Below are 27,548 nucleotides of genomic sequence, written 5' to 3'. Positions count from 1 at the left end.
CCCTAGTGAAAAGGATAGGATGGGGCTCTGTTGAGTAGCTCACCTGCATCTCGTCCTTATCCAGCAGGGTGACGACCGTATTCCTCTACCCACAGGTAGAGGGGGAGAAAAAGATGGGAAGAGGAGCCAGTCACACTCTCATTCACTCATCCATTCTTACAGTGACACCAGGTCTCGATGCTCTTCAGCCTGCGAGGGTCTGGGTTCACTACACAACGTGTTGAGCAACCACCACGGGTCCCAAGGAAAAAGATCCAAGGACCTGTGGGCAATATCCCGAAGGTAGAAGGAGGTGCATATGGTCTGGTTGGACCAGACCCCTGCCTTCAGTACCTCCGCCACAGAGAAGTTCTTGCGGACAAAGCAGCATCTCCTTCGCATTGAAGGCGGTGAAGTCCATTAGGGAGGGGATTATGAAGGACTCGAACCGATCGTCAGGGACCCAAGAGTTCTGAGTCTTCGCTACGAAGTTCGGTACGAAATCGAGCGTCATGGATCCCCATCCCCTGGATGCTTGACTTCGCAGGAAAAGTCATGCAGTTCCTTCAGAGGAAAAGAAGGGAATGACCTATCCCTCTTCTCGACTTCGGTGATGTCCAGTACCCATATTGATCTATCCGTCTACTGCGAAGTGTCTCGCATCCGCCTATCCCCATGCAGCGAAGTTCTTCTCGGTAGTGGATAGGACACCGACACTCCATGGTGGGTGTCGATGGTATGGGTACTGGGACAAGCTATTAGGACGAAGTAATGATTGATCGGGAACCACCGAACTAAGTCCACAGCGTAGTTCGTAACTGACTTGGGCGCTCTGACTGGTTCAGTAAAGGCAAGTTGTCCAAGCATCCGAGTAAGTCACGTGACCTTCGCCCTTTAAAGGGTTATGCCGAGAGACCAAACAAATAGTGTATTTGTTTGTCACTGATGCCGGACGGTGAGGTGATTATTCTCTTAAGGCATGTGCCCAACAGGCGAAAGTCAATTGCCTTCTAGAGACCGAGGTCCCTGAATCTCAGCTAAGGAGAAACAACACTATGTGCCGTTGAAGACGAAGGTAGACATTGAATGCAACCTACGTCTTCACAGGCGAATCGAGAGGATTCTCAAGATTCTGAACCTGTGCTTACAATTGACTGAAAACGCTAACCGCTATTTCATTGCTGTCCGGTGACGAGTCGTCGTTGCAATGAAAGCGGGGCGCTTTTCAGTAATGAAAACACAGGGGAGAGCCGCCTGAAGAACTGCTTCTCATGGGCTGAACATTTGGAAGTAGAGCTGGCAGGTCGGGGAGAAGGCGATGTCTTCCAATACATCTGTTAATTCGGGGTGAACAATGAATAATTGCACCCCTACGAATACAAGATATTTTGAAGACAAACTCAGATATCTGCAAAATCATTTGCATTATCGCAGTGCGATGCAGCGGGAGACTAGTACCGATTTCTGTTACCGTACGGTAAACAGAAAGATGGAAGAGTCCAAGAGATATCTCTGTTGAAAATTCTCGCAATATCGAAGGCAATGAAATCGAGTATCATGGCAGTAGATGGTCATTTATGTATGCGAGAATCCCCATTAATCAGAGACCTAAGTCTGTGATTGTTGGGCAGAGATACGGTTTGGTAGTTAATCAATGCAGGGGAGAGAGACATAACAGACCGTGCATCTCGGATAGCCAGCTGCAACTGAGCTGCCTCGGGCAGTTCAAATACGCAGTAGCTCTCGCTGACTCGTCATCCTGAGTTGCCAGGTAATCCATTCCACGAAGGAATGCGTTCGGCTAGAACCATTGAGCATAAATAAAAGATATGCTCAAGCAATTATATTTAAACGAAACGGATTTCGGTAAATACAAAAGCTGAGTTGGTGTTGTCGTGACAATACCATAAGTATCTCAAATCGAAACTGGCAACTCCTGGGAGGTTTGCAGGCAGCCCCGAGTTCCAGTTCAATTAGGATACTAGTCGTCTCGGTCACAATCCGTAGAATTAACTACGGTATGCGCCTACAACCCGGACAATTCAACTGCTTAACAGAATCATGTCGCGAGGGTAATATACGTAGTATATTTGTAGGTTTCTGTACAACGACCTCCATCCTAAATTCTTTTCCCCTCGAGGAATGAGAATAAGGATTGGAGATCGACCACCTTCGTTCTCTAGTCAAGAGAGTGAAGGAGAAGTCTTTCTCAAAGGAAAGCTTCAATGGTGAACAGAATACCGAAGACGAAAGTTCAAGCCAAACTGGATGTTCCCGTCCGTTCTTCTCTATTCCAGGTTGGTCGCCTACTGTGAGATACTCTTCTTTCAGCAGCAGTCTTCTTTGAAATGCTAGAAATTCCAGGAATTCGAGCATTAGGCGAGGATCCCGATTATCGTGGTAACAATTATCGGGGTTTCTCGTCTCGCTCACTTTGGACTGTGGTCTCGCCTAAGTGTTCGGAGATCGTAAAAAACTCGAACACTCTGAGAGTGCTAGAAATTCCGCAGAATTCTAAGCACTCTGTGAAACCCCCACCCGATTTCGTCAAACGATTATCGTCTGGTGGTCCTCTCGATTCCCGTAGAAATCAAGGATGGGGCAGAATCCTTCCTCAATGACCAGGGCTTACGTCAGGTAGGACCCGAAGGTCCCCCCGGTAGCGCAGTCCCCAACGTGGGAACCTACAGAGAAATTTCTGTAGGATCCCTCCCCTTTCCCTCGTAGCCGTAAGGAAAGAGGGAATGGGGAAGGAATAGGATACTCGCTCGCCTTCCCAGCGGAACTAGCAGTTGGAGAAGAGTAGGAGCAGCCATCGCCTTGCGGTGATGGCCTCTCAGTCTGGTAAAACGTATTGCTCCGTGCCGCGGTCCTGGCGCCGAGCGAACTCTGGCGCCAAAACTTTGGCTATATGCTCTCCCGCGGGAAATCGTATACAGTGGTCCCCCCGTATTCGCGGGGGATGCGTACCAGACCCCCCGTGAATAGTTAGAATCCGCGAATGTTTGGAACCCCTATGAAAATGCTTAAAACAGCCTATTTTGTTAGTTAAAACTCAAGAAAAACGCACTAAAAATTTTCATACTTGGTTTTTTAATAGTTTTATCACAAAAAGTGCATTTTATGATGAAATTCATCAAAAAAACCAGGAATTTGTGGATATTTATCATAGAAAAATACCGCGAATACACGAATTTTCCGCGAATAATGCAGGGAAACGTTCCCCAGAGAAATCCGCGAATGTGTGAGTCCGCGAATCTGGAGAACGCGAATGCGGGGGGTCCACTGTACTCGGAACCTCTTGCGAACGAGAGACCGAGCCGGAACCTGCCGTAGCGGCAGCGCCGCTAACACCAGGCGAGGAAGTACCGGTGGTAGCCGGTACCCCTCTGGTCCCCGTCTTCTTCCTTGCGGAAGGGGAGACGGGCCCTGCTCCCGAAAGAGCAGGAGGACCGGCAGAAGAACCCCCCCGTCCCACGGGAGTGGGACGAGCCCTTAGAAGTTCCCGAAGGAGCCTTCTTAGGGGGGAAACCCAGGTTACCAGCTGGTCGCTGCGAGAGCGGCCGCTGGCCTGGTGAGAGTCACCTGAGCAGCTCTCACCAGCCTTCTGCTCCGTGCCGCGGTCTTGGTGCCGAGCGAACTCTGGTGCCAGAACTTTGATTGCACGGTCTCCTGCGGGAGACCGTACACTCGGAACCTCTCGCGAATGAGAGACCGATGCCGCTACCACCAGGCAAGGAAGTACCAGTGGTAACCGGTACTCTTCTGGTCCCCATCTATCTCTTCCTTGCGGAAGGGGAGACGGGCCCCGCTCCCGAAGGAGCAGGAGGACCAGCAGAAGGACACCCCGGTGGGACGGGCCCTTAGAAGTTCCCGAAGGGGACTTCTTGGGGGGGGGGGGGGGCAGCCTTCTTCTTCTTCGGCTTGTGGGCCTTAGAAGTCGAAGAGGAAGAGGCAGCAGCAGACGATGAAGACGAAGACGACACCTTCCTCGTCAGCTCACACAGGACAGTCGTCAGGTCCTCCATCCAGGCCGGAGCCGGGGCTATTGCCGAAGCAACACGGCCCGACTGCACCTGTCCGGAAGGACCTGGGACTGGGGAAGACACACCGTGGGCAGGACCAGCATGAACAGGCACAGGAACCAGGAGCGACAGGTACAGCAACCAGCTCAGGAGCGGCAGGAACAGAAGGGACAGCCAAGCCAGCAGCGGGAACCACATCAGCGGCAGGTACGGCAGGTACGGCTGTCCCAGCCATCGCCTTGTAGAATCATCGGCAGCCAGCGGGAACCTGGGTACTGGCGGCCGGTCCAGGTGCGAGCTCTTGGAACAGCAGAAGTCTGGGGCAGGCAACATGAAGAACCCAGGCGGCGGCAGCATAACCCCCCTCGGTACGGCGGCGACCGGCCCTAGTACAGCGGCAGACGGCGTCACCGACACAGCATGGGGAGTGTAGACCAGGCAGGGGGGAGCAGCATAAGCAGCCGTGGAGCTCGTGGAGACCGCTCCATGGGTCACCGCCCCAGACCTCGCTAGACGCTGCAGCAGCCCATGGATGCTAGGCACGCCCTGCAGCCCCAGTGGCCCACACCTGTCCAAGGTCGTCTCCCACGGATATAGCACCTGCGGTAGCACAGACAGATTAGTAAGAGGGGTTCCCTCACGCACGGGGGGGAGACATGCCCCACCCTGAACGCAAGGAAGACCCCAAATACAAAAATACAAAATACAACGGGGCACCGAGTGCCCTCCTCCACGCTCAACGAATCAGCGAGGAGAAGGACCCAGAAACGCCCCCCCCACCCCCCGAAGGGGAAGGAGACAACGAGGGAGCTGAGCGGGGGGCAGGAAAGAAGACGAAGAATCGGATACCAAGGGAGTCGCAGGAGAGCTTTCCGACGACTTCCTGGCAGACCTTCGGTTCCCCTACCCCCGCACAGCAGTGAAAAATAATATGAAATTGAAACAATACTGCACTTGCGATTCACTTTCATAGAACAAAAAAGGGAAAGGATCAATTCGCGGGTAAGTGCGGAACCTTGATCCATAATAATATGATACAATCATAATAAATGAAACTGAAAAGGAATACTGTACTTGCGATTCCACTTTCACACAAAATAAAAGGGGAAGGATCAATTCCCGGGTAAGAGCGGAAATTGATCCAAAATGATATTGTTATGATACAATAAAGTTTGTTCATACTTACCTGGCAGATATATATAATCAAGTACCCGCCCAAACCTCCCCTCGGGGACAGTGGCATTAAAAAAATCTGAATAGAAAATGGGAATGGTTCCTGACACCCACCTCCTAGTGGCAGGAATGGGTACTAACCACCTGGCCGACCACTGCGTGTGCCGGGAGTTTTGAAATTCTGTCGGACTTTGGAGAATACAGCTATATATATATCTGCCAGGTAAGTATGAACAAACTTTATTGTATCATAACAATATCATTTTGTTCATGACACTTACCTGTCAGATATATATATAGCTGATTCCCACCATTGGAGGTGGGGAGGGACAGAATAAAAAGGATTTTGGGAAACATTTCACATGCAGATGATAGACACCTTGGTTCCTTACCTGTTAGCATAGCTGACTTCGTGATTACTGTCACCCAAGTCTGCTTTTGCTTTACTAGAGTCTCCAGCAAGGACGTGACCTGCATAGCTGGTGAGATCTAGATGATCTGACAACGGGGGCGTGACCACAATGTGTCTAGACCATATTGACCATACTTTACGGGCAGCGAAGCAAAGAAAAAACCACCACCTGACCTAGCCTAGCAAAGTTAGTCCCCGAAACTTTAAGGCTAAAATAAAGGGAAGTCCGCCTCTAGCGGTCGACCCTACAACCAAAAAACCAACAACCATAATACAAAAGCACACCTATCCATTTTCTAAAGGATAGGATTCGTGCCGCTTCCCGTACCCAAAACTGAATCTGCTGATATGTATGGTCCAAGCGAAAAGCAGTTCTCATATCTCACTCTCACATCCCTGAGGTAGTGTGAAGCGAACACAGAGTTGCTTCGCCAAAATGTGGTGCTCACAATATCGCTGAGCGCCATATTCTTCTGAAATGCCATCGAAGTTGCGACAGCTCTAACTTCATGAGCATTGACTTTCAGAATTTTCAGATCACTATCTGGGTAGGACGAATGGGCCTCCCTGATGGTGCTTCTCAAGAAGAACGCTAAGGCGTTCTTAGACATTGGTAAATCAGGTCTTTTCACAGAACACCAAAGATTGTCCGAGTGACCTCTACTTTGTTTTGTTCTATCCAGATAGAATTTTAGAGCTCTGACAGGGCACAGGACTCTTTCTGGCTCCCGACCAACGATCCCTGCTAATCCCTTGATATCAAAGCTCTTGGGCCAGGGATTGGAAGGATTCTCGTTTTTAGCTAAAAAAGGAAGGACTCCAGGAACAGACTGCATTGTGTCCCCTAAATCCAACATTTTTGCTAATTGCTTGTATCTCACTCACCCTCTTCGCAGTGGCTAGGGTGGTTAGAAAGAGGGCCTTCTTCGTTAAGTCTTTCAGCGAAGCCTCGTGCAAAGGTTCAAAGGGACTCGCCATTAACAATTTTAGAACTGTCTAAATTCCACGAAGGTGTCTTAACCTGTGGAACCTTTGATGTTTTGAAGGATCTCAGAAGATCGTGAAGATCCCTATCATTCGTCAAATCTAGGCCTCTATGACGGAAGACTGTTGACAGAATACTCTTGTATCCTCTAATTGTTGATACTGCAAGCTTGTCTACATTCCTTAGATGGAACAAGAAATCGGCGATTTGGCTCACAGAGGTCTTGGAGGAGGAAATGCCCTCTTTCCTACACCATCTTCTAAAAACAGCCCACTTAGACTGGTAGACAGATTGAGAGGAAGCTCTTCTCGCGGTGGCAATAGCTTTTGCCACCGCCCCTGAAAACCCTCTCGCTCTTGCCAGTTTCTTGATAGTCTGAATGCAGTCAGACTCAGAGCGAACGGGTTTTGGTGATATCTCTCGAAGTGGGGCTGTTTGAGAAGATCGGCTCTTACTGGTAGGATTCTTGGAAAGTCCACTAGCAGGGACATGACCTCTGTGAACCAATCGCTTGCTGGCCAGAATGGTGCAACCAGTGTCATCCTTGTTCCTTCCGCCGCTGCTAGCTTCCTTGTTACTTCTCCCAGAAGTTTGAACGGGGGAAAGGCGTATACATCCATCCCCGTCCAGTCCCAAAGCATTGCGTCTACCGCTACTGCTTCCGGGTCGATGATCGGAGAACAGTAAAGGGGCAGTCTCTTCGTTTTCGAAGTCGCGAAGAGGTCCACTAATGGTCGTCCCCATAGTTTCCATAACTGTTGGCAGACCTCTATGTGCAGTGCAGAGTCCATTCTGTTGAAATCAATTGATTGCGACGGCTTAAAATGTCTGCTCTGACGTTTTGGACTCCTGAAACAAATCTTGTCAGGAGAGTTATGTTCCTCTCTTCTGACCATAACAGGATTTCTCTCGCTATCTTGTAGAGAGAACGAGAGTGTGTCCCCCCCTGTTTCTTGATATAAGAAAGGGCCGTGGTGCTGTCCGCGTTGATCTGAACAACTCAGCCTATGACTCGTTCTTGAAAGGCTAGAAGTGCCAAGCGAATTGCCTCCAACTCCTTGAGGTTGATGTGCCAAGGCTTCTGTTCTTTTCTCCAGAGGCCTGACACTTCCTCCTTTCCCAGAGTTGCTCCCCAGCCTGTCATAGACGCGTCTGTAAATAACACTAGGTTGGGGCTCTGAAGACAGAGGGACACTCCTTTCGACATCTTGGTGGGATCGAGCCACCACTCTAGGTGTTTCTTGACCAACGGGGAGATTCTCAAATTCTCTTCTAGGTTTTGTTTGTCTTGCCAATTTTCTGCTAGGAAAAACTGTAGGGGCCTGAGATGTAGCCTCCCTAGAAAAACAAACTTCTCCAGCGAAGAAATGGTCCCCAGCAGACTCATCCATTCCTTCGCCGAGCATGTTTCCTTCTCCAAGAAGGCTGACACTTTTTCTAAGCCTTTCCGCTGACGTTCTAGCGACGGAAAAGCCCGAAAAGCCACTGAATCCATCTGAATCCCCAGATACACGATGGACTGTGTTGGGGTCAGATGGGACTTTTCGTAATTGATCAGGAGGCCTAAAGATTTTGCCAACAGTAACGACCGTTCCAGCTGCCGCTAGCTACTTCCTATTGTTAAAGGACCGATGGTTTGTATTACGTATCGGAACAAGTGAAAATCATGGGAGCTGTGCTCAGTCCGAAGCATAGAGCTCTGAACTGGAAGACCTGTCCTCTTAAAATGAACCTGAGGAACTTCCTGGACTGGGGATGGATGGGGACATGGAAGTAAGCGTCTTGGAGATCCAATGACACCATCCAATCCCCTGGTCTCAAGGCCCCCAGGACCAACTGCAATGTTTCCATTTTGAAGCTTTCTTTCTTCACGAAAAGGTTCAGACTGCTGACATCTAGGACAGGTCTCCATCCCTCAGACTGCTTCGGAACCAGGAATAACCTGTTGTAGAAGCCTGGGGAATCTGTCAAGAGCACTCGTTCTACGGCTCTTTTCTCGATCATCTGATCTAATAAATCGAGTAGAATCTGTTGCTTCTGTGGCTGATACGATGGTGACAGGTCTATAGGCTTCATGCTCAACGGAGGCATGGAGAGAAAGGGAATTTTATATCCCTTCTCTATAATCTTGAGGGACCAGGCGTCCGTCCCCCTTGCTCTCCAAGCCTCTGCGAAGAGAGAAAGTCTCCCTCCCACCGGTGCCTGAAGGGCAAGGTTGTCACTTCTTTCCCCTTTGCTTTGCGGGGGTTCTACCTCTAGCAAAGCCCCTTCCTCGTGTAGAAGCTCTTGATGGTGCTCTGCCACGAAAGGGCTTAAAATTCTTCTTTGGTACTTGAGCTACTCGAGAAGAGGATTGCGCCGCAGGAAGTCTAGATGATTGAGACAGCAAATCCTGTGTCGCTTTCTCTTTCAGGTTCACAGATAAATCCTTTACCATATTTTCAGGAAAAAGATTGGAAGAAAAGGGGGCGAACAATAACTCTGCTTTCTGCGTAGGAGAAACTGATTTAGCAGTAAAACTGCAGAAAAGCGCCCGTTTCTTTAATATTCCCGTAGTAAAGTGGGTCAGCTAACTCATCTAGCTCCTTACTGCTTTATCCATACATGACAGGACGCTCGATAATTCTTCTAGCGACACTGATTCTGGGCTCTTAGCTTGTAGACCTAAAGCTCCTAAGCACCAGTCTAGGAAGTCAAATACTTCCAACATCCTGTACAGTCCTTTTAGATGGTGATCTATTTCAGGCATAGTCCATGAAACCTTAGCCGAGGACAGGTAAGATCTCCTCGGTGCCTCGACCAGGTTTGAGAAGTCACCTTGCGCAGACGAAGGAAGTCTCAACCCTGTTTCTTCTCCGGTCTCATACCATATACCGGCTCTCCCGTTTAGCTTAGCTGGAGGAAGCGCAAAGGACGTCTTTCCTTTCGTCTTCCTTGATTCCATCCAGTCATTCATTCTTTTGAACGCTCTTTTAGTAGAAAGCGAAGAAGCCATCCTAACAAAACCCGGAGCTTTTCTCGTCTTGGATGAGGATAGTTGCGAAGGCGGTGAGAGAGGAACTGGTGCTTGGAATTTTTCCGAAAACAATTCCTTCAGTAAGCGCGTTAACGTGCTATAATCCGTAGATACTTCTGAAGGCTCTTCCTCTTCTGCAGGATGTGTATCGTTAGAAGACTCTCCTTGATCTTGACAGGCCGAAGTTTCTTTAGCTAAGCAAGAAGCGCTTATCCTTTGAGGCTCTGTTCGTAAGGGGGAGCTCCTATCCGCTGAAGGAATAGACGAGACAATGAGCGAATGTTCCGCTGTTGTCCTTGAAAACTTAAGACTCTCTTGTAAAGCCTTGTCTTTCGAAGCCATCAGAGGCAAAGGTTCTTCAAAAGCCTCTTTGCGGGATTCCTGTCGAGCTGCTCTCAGTTGAGTACGTTTATCTTTCTGAACGGAAGAGAAGTCTGATCTAAGTTGAGAATCCCGATTAGCCGGGCGTCTATCGTCATCGCGAGCGCCCTTGCTAAGGGAGCGAGACTTAGGACTCGCAGGAAGTCACGCGTCTTTCAATGAAAGCTTTCGATCACGCTGGACTCTATTGTCTATAAGACGTTTATCCATCAAAGAAGCGTCCTCAAAAGCATCCTGAAGCGGGACATGCTCTAATGGACGTCGAGCGTCTTTAAAACTTTGCTTAGAACGCTTAACTTGCATCGGGGCGTCCTCTCGAGCGTCCTGGTGAGTCTTACGATCTCTTTTCAAGCGTTGCGAGTTCTCATATTCTAAAGTACGAGCCTCCCGTCGATATTTATACAGTACTTCTCTTTCTTGAGGGGTAAGATCAGAAACAGCTGCAGGAATGGGTACTAACCACCTGGCCGACCACTGCGTGTGCCGGGAGTTTTGAAATTCTGTCGGACTTCGGAGAATACAGCTATATATATATCTGACAGGTAAGTGTCAAGAACAAAATGAAAATTGCATTCTATTAATACAAAATAAGAGGCTCGTGCCGAGCGCATTCACGCTCTCGGCAACGAACGCACAGGGCAAAAATATAATGAAAGGAGTACTTACATTTTCAATTACACACTTTCGCCCAAAATACATGACTCGGCGTGAGCGCGCTCCCGCCCTCGGCACCGAGAACATAATTCAAGGGTCAAGGGTAACAATTTCATGAAAAGAGCGGAAACCGCCGCATCTACGGCGATAGCTCCACCTTGACCCATAATTAAATAATGAAAATGAAAACAGAGTACTTACAGTTTCATTTTCAACTCAAACAAACCATTAGTAGAAAACACAATATAAACAAAGCATACAACTATGAAGCGGGCAGAGAGCGATGACGAACACGTCCTCCACACCCGCGGCCGAAAGCAAAAGTGGTTCTTCACCTCTCAGGCGCGCAGGCGCGCGCACTGTCGGACAAGCAGTTAACTACTGTTCTCCCCTTGTTCGAAGCTTACGACCGTTCCAGCTGCCGCTAGCTACTTCCTATTGTTAAAGGACCGAGGGTTTGTATAACGTATCGGAACAATGATGCAATTAAATAATAAATGAAAATGAAAAAGAATACTGCAATTGCTATTCCACTTTCATTGCATTCTATTTATACAAAATAAGCGGCTTGTGCCGAGCGCCTTCACGCTCTTGGCAACGAACGCACAGGGCAAAAATATAATGAAAGGAGTACTTACATTTTCAATTACGTACACACTTTCGCCCAAAATACATGACTCGGCGCGAGCGCGCTCCCGCCCTCGGCACCGAGACATAATTCAAGGGTATCAATTTCATGAAGAGAACGGAAACTGCCGCATCTACGGCGATAGCTCCATCTTGACCCATAATTAAGTAATGAAAATGAAAACAGAGTACTTACAGTTTCATTTCAACTCAAACAAACCGTTAGTAGAAAACACAATATAAACAAAGCCTACAACGATGAAGCGGGCGGAGAGCGATGATGAACACGTCCTTCACACCCGCGGCCGAAAGCAAAAGTGATTCTTCACCTCTCAGGCGCGCGGCGTGCGCACTGTCGGACAAGCAGTTAACTACCGTTCTCCCCTTGTTCGAAGCTTACGACCATTCCAGCTGCCGCTAGCTACTTCCTATTGTTAAAGGACCGAGGGTTTGTATTCGTGTTGGAACAAATATGAAAATGAAAAAGAATACTGCACTTGCAATTTCACTTTCACACAAAATAAAGGGCTCGTGCCGAGAGCATTTGTGCCCTCGGCACCGAGTGCACAGGGTAAAAATATAAATGAAAAATGAAAAAGAGTACTGCACTTATAATTTTCACTTTCACACTTTCACCTAAAAATACACGGCTCGGCGCGAGTGCGTACCGAGCACAAAGGACCTGGGGATCGATCTCAGGAAAACTCTCAATTTTCCACATTTACGCCCCTCAATCCTGGGCACAGTCGTCGGGTAATAGGAGGCGCGGAGATTACATCGATCCTTGATCCATAGTAATCATAAATAAACAAAGTGTATATGAAAAATGAATATGTGTACTTACAGTTCACTTTTACACACACACACAAAGTAAGGGAAAACACAAAAAATCCTAAAAGCAAACGATGATAAAGCGGGCAGAGAGCGATGACGAGCATGTCCACAAACCAGCAAAAGTGGTTCTTCACCTCCCAGTCGTGCGGCACGCGCACTGTCGGACAAGCAGTTAACTACCGAACCCCTTGTTCAAAAGCTTACGACCTATCCAGCTGCCGCTAGTAACCTTCCTATTGTAAAAGGACCAAAAGGTTTGTATCCCGTGTCGGAACAATTAAGTAAACATTTTGAAATAATAAAGTAAAGTTGAACTAAATAATGAGTAAAGTAAACAATTAAGGGAATAAAACTTTGCAGTGTCTTCGTCTGCTGCTCGTAACATTGTTTGTGGAGTTAGTGCTTAGGAACCACGAACAGCAACATGGTTCAAGTGCAATGTGGAGTGAATTAAGAACAAAATGTGTATAATTACAATCAAATAAGCACTGTGGAGTTTCAGTTGTGATGGCAGTAAGGATAAAACCACCAATTACAAGGTAAAAATGAATTCAGTTCAAACCATGACCCCGGGAATAACAAGTTTCATACTTTCACTAGTACAGGCAACAACATGTTGTTTTATTGTGCTGATTACAACTGCAATCTTGAGTAGTATATCAATAAACGTCACATAGGTATATACGCTAACATTGTTCAAATGAGTGCTGGGAAGGCTGGGAAAGATGGTGTCCATCCGTGACCAGCCCCGTCCAGCCACATGATAGCTAGCCGCCATATTGGATTTCAAAACTGCCTTGAAAACATATTTTACGAAGAGCGTCACATGCTTATTTTAGTTCGTATGGGGCTTTCATATATCACATTATGTTGACGAAACTTCAATCTTTTGAATGGTATGCTTAGAGTTGTACTAGGGTAAAAAACCGCATGGTACAGGGGTGGACCATGTACGATCAATGTGTACAACCCCAAGAAAAGTACATTATAACGCGTCCTGACACCGGAGTAGAGGTCTTTAGCTCCATTTCTCACCAACAACAAGTCGCGTCTGATGCCCATCTCCGATGTCAGGACGCGTTATAATGTACTTTTTATGGGGTTGTACACACTGATCGTACATGGTCCACCCCTGTACCATGCAGTTAAATATCGAGTGAATAAGACCTGTTCAGCGTGATGATGGTGGATCGTCCGTGATTGTTTACCCTACCCTATCTATGCACTAACATTGTTCAAATGAGTGCAGGGAAGGCTGGGAAAGATGGTGGATTGTCTATAGGGTAGAATATCACGACAGGCCAACCCTCATCACGGTGGACGGGTTTTATTCACTCGATATTTAATTGGTGAAACATGAATACAATTGCAACTCTAAGCATACCATTAAAAAGAACTGAAGTTTCGTCAACATATTGTGATATATGAAAGCCCCCATACGAACTAAAATAAGCATGTGAGCTCTTCGTAAAATATGTTTTCAAGGCAGTTTTGAAATCCAATATGGCGGCTACGTTTTGCATGGACGGTTCTCATCAGTGACGGCCACCATCTTTCCCCAGCCTTCCCAGCACTCATTTGAACAATGTGTTAGCGTATGTATGTAACGTTTATTGATCTTACTCAAGATTGCAGTTGTAATCAGCACAATAAAACAACATTTTGTTGCCTATATTAGTGAAAGATTGAAACTTGTTATTCCCGGGGTTAAGGTTTGAACTGAATTCATTCTTACCTTGTAATCGGCGGTTTTTATCCTTACTGCCATCACAAACTGAAACTCCACAGTGCTTATTTGATTGTTATTATACACATTTTGGTCTCAGTTCACTCCACATTGCACTTTAAACCCGTTGCTGTTCCTGGTTTCTAAGCGCGCACGCCATAAACACAATTACGAACAGCAGACGACGACAGACGACGAAACCGCAAAGTTTTATTCCCTAAACTGTTTACTTTAACTCGTTATTTAGTTTAAATTTACTTTGTTATTTAAAAATTTTAATTTAATTCATGTATATTATCCCTTTTTTACAACCAAATTACCCCGAAAAATTACAGATATTTCTAAAGTAGATAAAATCAAATGTTTCTAACGTTTTCGTACATCTGGCTGCTGAAAACCATAGAGGAACGAATACGGAAAAGTGCAGAGGAATGACTAGGTTTTTTTTTTTTTTGTTTTGTTTTTTTTGCTTTTTTGTTTTTGCTAGCACTTTTCATTGATTTCAGTCTTTATTAGTATTTTGAATTTCTTTAATAATCGTATGCCAGAAATAAATGTAACCTTTAATGTTTGCATGCTTTAATGTTTGCATGCTAAGAACTGAATTCTAGTTGTCATAGTAATGCAATAATGATAAAATTGCTTTATATTTATGTATATACTTCCAATACATAGCCTAATTTCACCAATTTCAACGTTTTGTGTGTAGTCTTATACCCAGTTTGGAGGGTCAACACATACCGAATGGCAACAGAGAGAGAGAGAGAGAGAGAGAGAGATGAGAGAGAGAGAGAAAGGAAGGCGGAGGAACGAAGAAGAAAAGGGAATGGCGGGTGGAGTGGGGGGGGGGGGGGGGGGGGGGGGGGGGGGGGGGGGGGGGGGGGGGGGGGGGGGGGGGGGGGGGGGGGGTGGGGGGGGGGGGGGGGGGGGGGGGGGGGGGGGGGGGGGGGGGGGGGTGGGGAGAGGGTAGGTGGAGCTTTATACACGTGTTCGTATCCATTTATTTTCTGCATAATGGAGTTTTTGTCTCTTGGTACAAGGACAAGTGTCGTTATTCTTTACGATTTAGTGATTCACGATACCCTTTATAAATTACGGCACTGGGTGTAATGCACTATAGCAAAATCTCGTTCTGTTACGAGTGTTCGTTACAGAAATAGGTATTGCCCAAAAACGTGCTTGCACTGTCTCTGAAACCCATAGTTGACATGCTGCTTAGTTGTCAATCAAGTTTTTTATAACCAAGTATTTTTTACAAGCTAGCTATTGAATAAATTTGTATTTTTCTCAGTCAAAACATATGCCCCTCAATGCTAACTTTCCTCTTTTAACGACTTTCTGGTCATTGCAATTCGGCCCCATAATTTCTTATGGTGCGAAAACAGACAGAGGCCCATGGACCGAAACGATTGCGTCACACTAAGGCGATAATCCAGCAGTAAAACATCTTCATATATCCAAAAAGTAAATAATAAAGATATATATGCGCATTACGATTATAACAATTACATGTATAGCTGATAACAATCTGCATGAATAACTGGTAAACTGTTCTGCAATGACAGTTGAGTATAGCAATTATTTACAATAGGTACGAAAGTCAAGATGTCGTGACGTCATAATACAGAACTTAAAAGAACGTTCTAATTCAGAAAAATAATTACTTAAATTTGAGTCAAAGTCGAGTTACTTTTTCAATAACGAATATTTTCAAATTAATCATCATAAATATGTAAAATATTGATGTTTTACTACTTATTTAAAAAATTAGCTAAGAGCACGCTTCTTGTCATCTTCTAAAAAAAAAAAACCAAAAACAGCTGTTTACTCCTGGCTTGCTGTTGGTGAGAAATCGTGTTTCGATTGTTGTGATAAAAGTGCTCCAGCGTCTGTGGGTACAAGTGGTGTACGGATTTATCACAGGAAATGGAAAGTTTGTTGACACAAGCGACTCCGTAAACATCGAGATGGCGTCAATCTTCGAAACATTTTTAGTTGCAAGTAAAAATTTCTAAAGCGTTTTGGTGAGATTTCCACTGCCGTGGGCGCCATTTTCAGTACCCTCTGTTTAAATCTTAAAATTTGGCCTTAATTTCTAACTTAGGAGAAAATACTTACTTCGAAAGGAGAGTAGAGGTCTTTAGCTCCGTTTCTCACCAACAACAAGTCGCGACTGATGCCCATCTCGGGTGTCAGGACGCGTTATAATGTACTTTTTCGGAGGGTGGCAAGCGTTCGATTGTAGGTGGCCTGTTTGGCCTGCTGTGATGTTTTACCCTAGCTAGTTAAAATGGCCAGTCACGCGATTGCCGCCATAGGTATTGGATTTCAAAACTGGCTTGAAAACATATTTTACAAAGACCTCACATGCTTATTTTAGTTCATATGGCACTTTCATATATCACATTATGTTGACGAAACTTCAATCTTTTGAATGGTACTACTACCTATGCTTAAAGTTGTAATTGTATTCTTGTTTCACCAATTATATATCTAGTGAATAAGGCCTGGCCACGCGATGACGATGGATCGTTTGCGGTTGTTTACCCTAGGCCCTGGCGTCCTATGTTAGGTTAAAATACTACATTCCCCGAGTTTCAGGAAAATAGCTAGGTAGGTAAGTACTAGGTAGGCTAATTAAGCCTAAGAAAAAAAACATTCAAAATATACTGGACATCTTTAATTCTAAGTAAACAAACACCGGCCACATTACCCTAAATAGGATAGGTAGGTAGCTAGGTAACTTACCCTGCTCGCGACACTCGCCCTCAGAATCTGGGCTTAGGACAATTGCCCTCCGACCTCTTGTATAGGTAGGTAATATAAAATAAATAAATTCCGATAATCGCAGACGTTACAGATCTGATGTAACGTGACTTTTCATTTCACGAATGCCACAAAATTAACCATCTCACAAAATTGGCTTCAATTGCAAAATTTCATCACATGCAACATGTTAGGTATACGAGCCCGATGCTACTATCATTTGTTATGGTCAGGGCAGTTAGGCACTTAGGCTGCTAGCTGCTGCTGCAGTTGACTCAGGTATTAGGTAAACAATGATAGTCAGCTGGATCGGTTGGGTAACATACTCCTACACATGTTAGCGAACCGGACGCCACCTTACCACGGGCAAGTTCACTTCGAAAACAATGTTGAAGGCTTATAAACGCTAAACCTACAAGTAATTCAAGATTTTGCAAACGCGTGAGTTGGCAAAGACTAGGCTGTTATGCCCACGTGATGATATCAATCCCTTGAACCAGCTCTTATAGCATGAGAACACATGATTAACGTTAAGTTGCTTTGGTGCCGAGATAAAACTTAGAACTAGTAGTCTTCTGATGATCAGTGGAAAGGGTGAGTGTGCGAAATTCTTCTCGCGACGATTGTTTTTTCTAATGTTTTTGCGTATTCACGTGTTTCCATACTATCCATCTCATACTATAGAGTTATTAGTATCGGTTTCATTAGAAAGTATTGATTGATTTTTCATTGCGAATTGCCGTCTGTCAGGTAATCGATAGACAGGAACTATATTACGGTATTTATATTCTTGTGAAAACCAAATATATTCGCAATGTATGACTATAGGTATTTGTTTAGAATATGTACGTCTATATTACATGACATGCTAAGGGTGAAAGAGCCACATTTACTCGAGGATGACTCTCTTAATATTATTTTATCTGATTTTTGCTATGTTCTAGCATGTGGTATCTGTGGTGCGGTTAGCACCGAAAGATGGCTTTACACAGGCGACGTTCTTTTGACATAAACGTCAGTAGACGTTTTAGTAACGCAGTATAATTACTGTTTTATTTATGATAATTCATTTATCTTTATATATATGAAATTGCTTTTGGTGTATGTATTGCGCCTATCACCTATGGTGAGAGTTGAAGGTGTTAATAGATCTTGTTTGTACCTCTCGCTAGAGAAGCCATTAAGAGAGGTCAAGACTCAAGAGATAGACAGGGGGGAGGAAGGGTAGTTGTTCGAACGCCCCTCTGATCGCTCCTCAACGTGCCCCTCTATGGGCGTGTATGCGTAAGCACGTACACTATATGGGCGTGACATCGCTCAAAATTATATTGACACACACCACCTATTAATTCGCCACATTTAACAAATATTTTGAAATTCCACATTATCATATTTGGAATTTATTTTTGACAACGAACTTGATAATTATTATAGTTTTTTTATGTCCATGAAAACCCTGTAAGTCAGTTCTGCATTCGTGGTAACTGTATAACTTGTCTCTTTTCACCCATAAAACCTGAATGCAGGACAGAACGTACAGCATCTTGATTCAATTTTTAAGGTGACCTGACATCTAGTGTTGTGTAGCGATATGTGTGTGGGTCCTGAAAAGGCGATTGCCCTGATTCTTTTAATTTTGTTGTATTTGTTTCATTTGAGTGCCGCTGAGTTGTTATTCCCATTGAGTGATTAATTTCATATTATTCTTTGATATGTTTAACCTTTAGTTATTAAATTAATTTTAACTTTAAATTTAACAAATGTTTCAATAAATTTAACAAATGTTTCAATATTCATTTTTCCTGTGTTTCAGTTTTCATGAATGGAGAGTATAAATTAATCTGACAAACTTTTATTGTGTTCATACTTTAAAGTTACACGAGTAACTTGTATAAACGAGGTAACACAGCGGTCCTCTAAGGTTTGAAAATCAACCTAGCTGTGAGTACTCGCAAGATTGAGAGAGAGAGAGAGAGAGAGAGAGAGAGAGAGAGAGAGAGAGAGAGAGAGAGAGAGAGAGAGCTCAGTAAGTGAAAGAACTTAATTGTGGTGCTATTCATTAATGATATTGGTGTGTTATCCTCGTTAACAATGAATTGGGTTGAGAGATATCTCCCCGTAATTTAGAAACCGCAAAGGGAGCTTTGTGGTTCTGTTACGTAAGGCTTTTAGTGTGTGTGTGTGTTTTATTCATTTTTTTTTACCAAGTAACAACATTAAACATACAGGTCACTAAGTCTATCTTTTTTGCCACTGTGAGTACTCCAAAATGACTGCTTCTTAAAAAATAATAATAAATAAAAATTTAAAAAACCTCTTTGAGATAAATGAAAAATATTAACACACCCATACTTTAGAGTAACATTATATTGCAGTATACTCATCTATGACAATTGCAAGAGGCCCGAACAAAGAACGCGTAAAAATCTCATTGAAGATAAATTTGAAGAAATAACAGCAACCACAGAGGTATTAGCAAAGTTGAGTCAGGATTCGTCTCAGAAATCTTTTTACGTAATGATCGACATTGATGAAATTCAAAACAAAATTGACAATGTTGATAAAGACGCAAAGATTATGACAAATATAGACAAAACTTTTTGCAGAATCACTAAAAATAAAAGTGCTTTTGATTAAATCTACAGACGTAGAGAGCAAAGCAGCAAATGAAAAGAAGCAAATTATGAGTAAACTAACGGCCCCAGTTGAACAGGTTAAAACTACCATAGACGGACACTTATTTTGGAAGATATACAGATAGGAAAAACAAAAAGCGATAACAGAGATTCAGGGAATCAATAATATATCGCTAAATGAAAAGGGTTAGCGTAAACCCAAAATAAAAGAAATATGTGCCGGAGGACGAAGGTGACATTGTCAATAACATTAAAAAGAAAAATCCATGGATAGGTACTCTCATTTCTGAATACGGCGATCTGAAAATTGTAGGTCCAAAGGAAGCTCTTCTCCAGTGCCGCCAATTGGGAATTCGCTCATATCACACTCATTCCTATAAAGTTGCAACCTTATATAGCTACCTATCTCAGTGGAGGCCTCGTGCCAATTGCTCCTTTTCCTCTTAAGGTATTACAGTAATCTATACTTGCATATGATAGAATGCAACACAAACATAATTTTATGAAGAATGAAAACAGAAATTAAATCAATGCTGCACAAGATTAAAAAAATTAGAATACTGCTTAGACTATAATCTAGCATTAACAAAATTAAGAAAATATATCTCCTTAAAAAAAAAAAGAACTATATTTTTTGGAAGCAAAAGTCTTTCTTCAAATAGAAATAACCTCGGGAAATGTAAAATAGCTATACTCCATACTCCATCGGACACAAAATCTATCACTAAGAAATTTACTTCTATTTTACTGCAGTTTTCAAACACACTTTCATACCATTAACTTCTTACCTTACCTTATCTCTTCTTCTTCTTCTTCTTAAGATTCAATAGATACAATTTCTTCTTCCTCTTTTGTGGTATATACTGGTACTTTCTGTTCCCTTAGCATTAAAATTTGAAATTATGTCTTCAAGGGGTAAAAATGTATACGTGACAAACCTTATCTAATTTGAAGTATAGCTTCAACTGACCTAGCTTACACGACAGTAATTTCTTAATTTTGAATGTTCCGCATTCATTTGTGGAAACATTATCTCCACTGATGCATTAAAAAGGTAGGGAAACTAGAGCTAATAATTAAGCAAGATATGAAGCATTTGGAGAGTTATGCTCACAAGCAAACGGGAGTTAATCGTCGAACTTCCATTGACTTCAAGATGAGGCCAGACAAGAGAACCTGCTTAAAAATCTAAAGCTTCTAATTTTATGCTCTGCTAAGTATACTACCATGAATTGATAATTAAACCAGAATAATTCAATGGGGTTATTTCTTTCGCTACTGATAACATTTGTTCTTCCAGGTTGAAATGTAAGGCTGATGAGACTACATTTTTTTTATTCTTATTCTTTTTCAAATTTGTATTATTATTGTTTATTTTTATTTTTTTTTATCGAGGAGGGTCCTCAAATTGGAAAGTTGTATGTCTCCTCCTCGCAATCTACACAGGCAGGAATCATCTACTATCCTCAAATATTAATAATGAGCCTCAGTTATTAAATAATATTTTTTAGTGAACGTATTGTTCTTTGTTATTTGGCGATGTCACTCGTTTATTGTTCTTCTTTGCACTATATATGCATTCAATATTGACAGACTGTGCAATTCTCCGTCGACAAAATTGGTCGCTTGTTGTGTTGTCTAGAGCGCCATATTGAAAAACAGATAGCTTCTGCCATCTTTAAAAGGTTAAGTGAGAGTTAAGGTGTCTCGCGGTTGCGTCTACGATTAAATGTACGGGTGAGGCACAAAACTAGACATTTAAGGTATAATTATAGAAAAAGTGGATACTGTAGAGTGAGTCATTCCGTCTAATCGCTTTGTTATATATGAGACGGCCACCTGGCAAGGAACGCCGGCCCAGGCCGAACTGTCTTTGACTTGGTAAACCTCTCTGGTTAATTCATTGTGTATCCCACGTACAATACAAGACCCATTCCTGTACGGAACTAAAATACCTAATATGATGTGTAGGTGAGGACATTCCTCACGTTGAAAGGTTTTTATCTTATACATTATCAATTTTGTAAAGGTAGAATTAAGAATAATGATGTCCATGGTTACAAACATAGGCTACATATCGATGATGTAAGGTATGCTGTTGACTGAGGTCGAAATAAAAACGCTCTGTTCCCTCTTCAAATGGATAGAATAGGTACTGTTTGATATGTTTTCCGTCACAATTCTGTTAATTGGTTCTTCAGAATAGTAATTTATGTAGTCTTGGCTCATTTAGCTACCCCTTGACTAACAGGGTAGGTGACGCACAGACTAACAAGTAAGCTAAGCTGTATCTCCGCAGGGGCTAGGTGGTTGGAATTTGACTTTGGGTATTTGTACAAGGAACGTAACCGCGGATACGACATCCACTAGGGATTGCTCCGTCCAATGTATTTCACCGTGTTTAGTACTGTACCCTGGGGGTTAATTACAGTCGACCGAATAAATATTACTTAAAATTCTTGTTTAGTAGGTAAAACTGCAAAGATAAACCGCAACTGCCATAGTCTAGGCCGCGGCGGATAAGTAGCCTAGATCTACCTGACTTTGTATTGGCTAGTAATTTGGTCGCTTGTCGTGGATTTACCCTTAATTTTTGCCGGTCGATTGTTAATACCTAATCTCAAATTGTACGCTGGCCCTCCCGATATGCTTTTGGTAAAAGGTGGAGTTCCCTCCATTGTGGGCTGGAGTCCCAATGCTAAGAAACATGGCTTATTAATGTCAGGTTAGGTTATGCTACATTAGGTTAGTAGTAGTTCCTTTAACAATAGGTTTCCTTACCCAATCCCTTCTTAAATGCTTGGCTCCCTAATGACTAGCACATGTGCAGAACCATTCCACAACAACAACATGACCGTCCAGTTCTCCCAACGTTTTCCACCACACAGTACCTAAGCTTAGTACCCCACTTTCCCAAAGGATCCACAATCATGTTTGGTAGTTGTGAGATTGGTATTTCTATAGAAGCATTCCGCATGGACTGCAAGGAACGTAACCGCGGATACGACATGCACTAGGGATTGGGGCGTCCAATGTATTTCGCCGTGTTTAGTACTGGCCCCTGGTGGTTAATTACAGTTGTCCGAATAAATATTACTGGACTGACTCCCAGGTCCTTTTAGTATTCAGTAGTTTGCTGTCTCCAAGTCTTTGAAAGTTTGTCTAAACAGCCCTGAGATTCCTCTCATTGATATAGCTGCTCTGGCCATTGTAAAGTACTCATAGGCTTAGGTTTTTAATGATAAGACAAATATAACTTGCATACTGGTCAAAAAACTTTTGATTTGGCCATAGTTTTTGTGTGTGTGTGTGCCTGGAAGGGGACTTGACACACCTAAGGCAGTGCGAGATGATGGGTTTCTACCAAAAAAGCAGTGTTATTCCAAAAAAATTGTAAGTTTCTTGTTTTTAATAAAAATTCTGACAGTTTGAAATGATTATTCTTATCTCTGTGTATGTGTAATCACATCACTCTTTTTTACAGTAACTAGAAAGTAGGATGATTGATGATTAATATCCACTGTTTATATCTTGTTGCTTTCATAGCCTACAGTCATTTCTATCATCCAACTCACAATTGATTGCATCATTGTTTGAGTTGGTAATTGCATATATAAATCTATTTTGTGTATAAGAAATTAAAGAAATATAAAATCTTTGGTGTTTCAAATAATTACTAGTAGTTTACTGATGGTAGAAGGTTTAGAGTATATAACTGTTATTTATCATTTCTGTAACATTGCCAATTTGTTTACCTTTCAAATAGATTGCAAATGCTGAATGTTTGTCAGTCTGCATATTATCACCAGCAGTACATGATGAGAAATTAGCTTGGAAATGCCATTTTGCTCAGCAGTCAATTGTTCCAGTCGCCTTAAAAAAGGTTCTGGGAAGTCTTTTCACAGGTAAGTGGTGCTGTTCTTTTTATTTTCATACTTCAAAATATAAGTGTCTAATATTTATACTAAAATCTCTGTGATTGTATATCTGTCCCCCTCACCAACAGGTGCCTCTGTCAGAAGAGGTGAGAAGAGACCTTTGCTGGTGGTTAGTCAACCAGAATCGTATGGTAGGAGTCGATCTACTTTCACCACCCCCAGATTTCCTCCTGTTCTTGGATGCTTCCATCAATGGTTGGGATGCTCATCTTGAGGATCTGGCCTTGGTGTTTGGAAGACAAGTGGCTTCATATCAAAGTTTTGGAGTTGAAAGCAGCTTTTCTAGGTCTGCAGGAGTTCGGAGAGAGATTAGAGGGTCACTCTGTCGTTCTGATTTTTGACAACACCATGGCAGTTGCCTATGTGAACAAATAGGGGGAGTTTGTGTCTTGACAACTCCACTTGTTGACAGTCTAGATGCACCAGTGGGATCGACAACTCGCTGGAGCGCATGGCCAGGTACATTCCAGGCAAGAGGAATGTGGTGGCCGACAAGCAAAGTCTTCAGAGTCAAGTTTGTTCCGATACGTAATACAAACCCTCGGTCCTTTAACAATCAGGAAGTAGCTAGCGGCAGCTGGAACGGTCGTAAGCTTCGAACAAGGGGAGAACGGTAGTTAACTGCTTGTCCGATCGTCGCGCGCGCGCGACTGGGAGGTAAACAAATCACTTTTGCTTTCGGCCGCGGGTGTGAAGGACGGTGTTTCGTCATCGCTCTCTGCCCGCTTTCATCGTCGTATGCTTTGTTTATATTGTGTTTTCTACTAATGGTTTGTTTGACTTGAAATGAAACTGTAAGTACACTGTTTTTTCATTTTCATTACTTAATTATGAACCAACATGGAGTTATCGCCGTAGATGCGGCGATTTCCTCTCTTTTCATGAATTGAACCCTTGAATTATGTCTCGGTGCCGAGGGCGGGCGCGCTCGCGCCGAGTCATGTATTTGGGCGAAAGAAAGTGTGTTTGAAAAATGTAAGTACTCTTTTCATTATATTTTTTGCCCTGGTGCGTTCGTTACCGACCCGAAGTGTGATTGCGCTCGGCACGAGCCTTTTAATTTTGTATAATAGAATGCAATGAAAGTGGATTCGCAATTGCAATATTCTTTTCATTTTCATTTATTTATTGCATGAAATTTAATTTGGATCAATTTTCGTTCTTACCCGGGAATTGATCCTTACGATTTTTTTATGTGAAAATGAAATCGCAAGTGCAGTATTCTGTTTCATTTTCATATATATTTTTATGATAGCATCATATTATTGGATCAAGTTTCCGTTCTTACCCGGGAATTGATCTTTTCTCCTTTAAGTTCTATGAAAGTGAATCGCAAGGGCATATTCTGTTTCATTTTCATATTACTTTTCACTGTGTGCGGGGGTAGGGGAAGCGAAGGTCTGCCAGGAAGTCGTCGGAAAGCTCTCCCGCGACTCCCTTGGTATCCGATTCTTCGTCTTCCTTCCTGCCCCCCGCTCAGCTTCTTCATTGTATTTTGTATTTGGGGTCTTCCTTGCGTTCGGGGTGGGGCATGTCTTCCCCCCGTGCGTGAGGGAACCCCTCTTACTAATCTATCTATGTTACCGCAGGTGCTACATCCGTGGGAGACGACCTTGGATGTAGATGTAGATCCTCACGAGGTTTGTACTCGTTGTCGGGGGCGAGAGTGCTCCCGCAACGAGCCCTGTGTAACGTGTATGCATTGGTCCGAGGCGCAGTGGGTGCTGTACGAGGGCACAAGAAGTCATCGGAAAGTCCAGTGACTCCTTTGGTAACGGACACTTCGTCCTCTTTCCTGCCCCCCGGCCAGCCCCCACGTTTCGCGCCTTCCCCTGCGGGGGGGGTAGCGGAGTCCTTCTCCTCTCTCGATCCGTCGAGTGTGGAGGAGGGCGCCCGCTACCCGGACGTCCAGTTGTACTCGGGGTCTTCCTGTCCGCTCTGGGTGGGGTTCTTCTCCCCCACGGCGCGAGGAAGCCCCTCTAACTAACCCGACTGTTGCTTCCGCAGGTGTGCCATCAGCGAAGGACGACCTGGGACAGGTGTGGGAGTCGCTGGGACTGCAGGGAGTGCCGAGCATACAGGGGTTGATTCAGCGGTTGGCGGGGTCGGCAGTGGTCACTCATGGTACGGTAACCACTACAACAACCACAATCTCGACACCAGCATATGAGATGCCACCGCACCTGGTGTACACACCACATGTCATGTCGGTAACACCCACGGCTGCAATCCAGAACCAATTCCTGCCGTGCCAAAGAGGACGGTGCCACCGCCACCTGGGTTCTTTGTATTGCCGACCCCGGACTTCCGCTGCCCAAAGATACCCCCTGGACCTGCCGCCAGTGCCGAGGATGACGGTAGCTGCCGACAGGACGCCTGCTCTCCTGTGGTACCTGCCGTGCCTGCCGTACCTGTTGCTGTCCCAGCCGCTCATTCCCTTTCAGATCAGGTGCCTGCTGCTCATTCACTTTCAGATGTTCCTGCTGTTCCTGGACCTGTTCCTGTTGTTGGTGGTGCTGTCACAGTCTCAGGTCTTTCCGGACAGGTGCAGTCGGGCCCTGTTGCTTCGGCAACTGCCCCGGCTCCCTCCTGGATGGAAGACCTGACGTCTGTCCTGCGGAGCCTGGCGAAGAAGAAGAGGAAGAGGAAGAAGGTGTCGTCGTCGTCTTCGTCGTCTTCTTCGTCGTCTGCTGCCTCTCCTTCCCCTTCGACTTCTAAGGCCAAACAGCCGAAGAAGAAGAAGGTTGCCTCCTCCCCCCCTAAGAAGACTCCTTCGGGATCTTCTAAGGGCCCGGCTCGCTCAGGCGAGCTGGGGAGCTCTTCTGCTGGTCCTCCTGTTCCTTCGGGAACGGGGGCCCGTCGCTGCTTCTGCAAAGAAGAAGTCGACGGGGACCAGAGGGTTGCACCAGCCTCGGCTGGTGCGTCCTCACCTGGTGCTTAGCGGGTTCTGCCGCTAAACCAGGTTCCGTCTCGGCCGCTTCTCGTTCGCGAGAAGCACCGAGTGGACGCTCTTCCAAAGAAGACCGTCCAGCCAAAGTTTTGACGCCCGAGCTCGCTCGCCGTCAAGACAGCGGCGCGGAGCAGAAGACTGGCGAGAGTCGTGCACACGACTCGCCAGGCCAGTGGACGCTCTCGCAGCGATCAACTGGCTGCTCGGGCTGACGTGACGGTTGCTGACCAGCCACGGGTTGAGGCGAGGAAGGAGTCCCCGCGGCCGCCGGTACCAGCCACGGCTGGTACCAGCGACTCGACGCGCCGAGAGGACGCTGGCCGGTCTCGACGCGACAGAGAGCCTAGCAGGTCACCCGTCCGCCGCTCCCGATGGGACCGGGCGGAGACGGTGACCAGCGGCAGCTCGCCTGACGCTAGAGATCGGTCTCGACGTTCTCAGCCGAGCCAATCGCCCCAGGCGAGCGGTAAGGCTAGGCCTGCTGCTCGACCGTCACCGCTGGGTTGACGATCGGCAGCAGCCCTCCACGCACGCTGGTCCTGCCACGAGCGAGGGGGGAGCGTCAGGTCTGCCTCTCCCGTACCTTCAACCTCCTCGGGCTATACCGGGAGGAGCGAGGTACCGAGGAGCGATCACGAGAGGTGCGCCCGCTCGTGAACCCCAGCTCTGACGCCAGGTATGGACCAGGCAATGGTTCCAGGACCGACCAGGACATACGCGCAAGTAGCTGGAGGCGACCGTCAGGGGCCTGCCGCTGTTCCTCCTTCTGAAGGAGGAGTATCTCGGGATCTGTTCTTGTTGGAGGGTCTGGACGGTCCTACTCCGCAAGACACGGTTACTCCCGAGATACAGAGGAATTTGCAGAAGTCATTAAGCTGATTCGTCAGCATAATGACCTTGCGGAAGGATTGCCGCTCCCACCAGCAGAGCCCACGTCTCTGCTCGAGTCGTTTTGGGGCCCGAGAGGGAACCCAAACCGACGGTGGGTCTGCCGCGATCGGAACTTGCCGATTCTGTCTCGAACCAGAGTCTCTCGTCTCCGGACAAGAAGGCTCTCTCAGTTCTGGCCGGTCGATCAAGCTACTTCCACCTCCTCTACTACTGCGACAGCGGCGTTTCTACAGTGTCTTCGGACACCGTATTTGAATACTCCTTCGTCCTCCTGAGAGGTTTCGACCTCGACGAGGACTGGAATGAGTCGGAGGACGGTATCGGCTCTCTCCTGTCAGGTGTCGATCAGCCCCACCCAGACGACGTTCACAGTGGCGGCAGACCCTTACCTACAGTGAGAGTTCATAACCCTCCGCGGGAAAAACGTTTTCTCCTGACGATACGTTTTCCCAGACTCTGAGAGGCCATCGCCGCAAGGCGATGGCTGTTCCTACTCTTCTCCAACTGCTAGTTCCACTGGGAAGGCGAGCGAGTATCCAATTCCTCCCCCATTCC

At 45.3% G+C, this 27,548-nt stretch overlaps 1 protein-coding gene across 2 annotated transcripts in view; it reads right to left on the bottom strand.

Moving 5' to 3' along the window:
* The window catches only part of LOC135219322 (transforming growth factor beta regulator 1-like), a gene marked incomplete in the record, with an annotated part of 249,284 nt that extends 227,269 nt beyond the window's left edge, over window positions 1-22,015 (bottom strand). Inside the window, 1 exon segment of one of the 2 annotated variants that reach the window (XM_064255988.1) lies at window positions 21,996-22,015. 2 annotated transcript variants of the gene reach the window in all.
* Window positions 22,016-27,548: the final 5,533 nt, after the last annotated feature.

This window comes from Macrobrachium nipponense, chromosome 1 (genome assembly GCF_015104395.2).
Source record: "Macrobrachium nipponense isolate FS-2020 chromosome 1, ASM1510439v2, whole genome shotgun sequence".
NCBI classification, from domain to species: domain Eukaryota; kingdom Metazoa; phylum Arthropoda; class Malacostraca; order Decapoda; family Palaemonidae; genus Macrobrachium; species Macrobrachium nipponense.
Note: the sequence above shows the minus strand (reverse complement) of the source record. Positions and strands in the feature narration are given on the sequence as shown.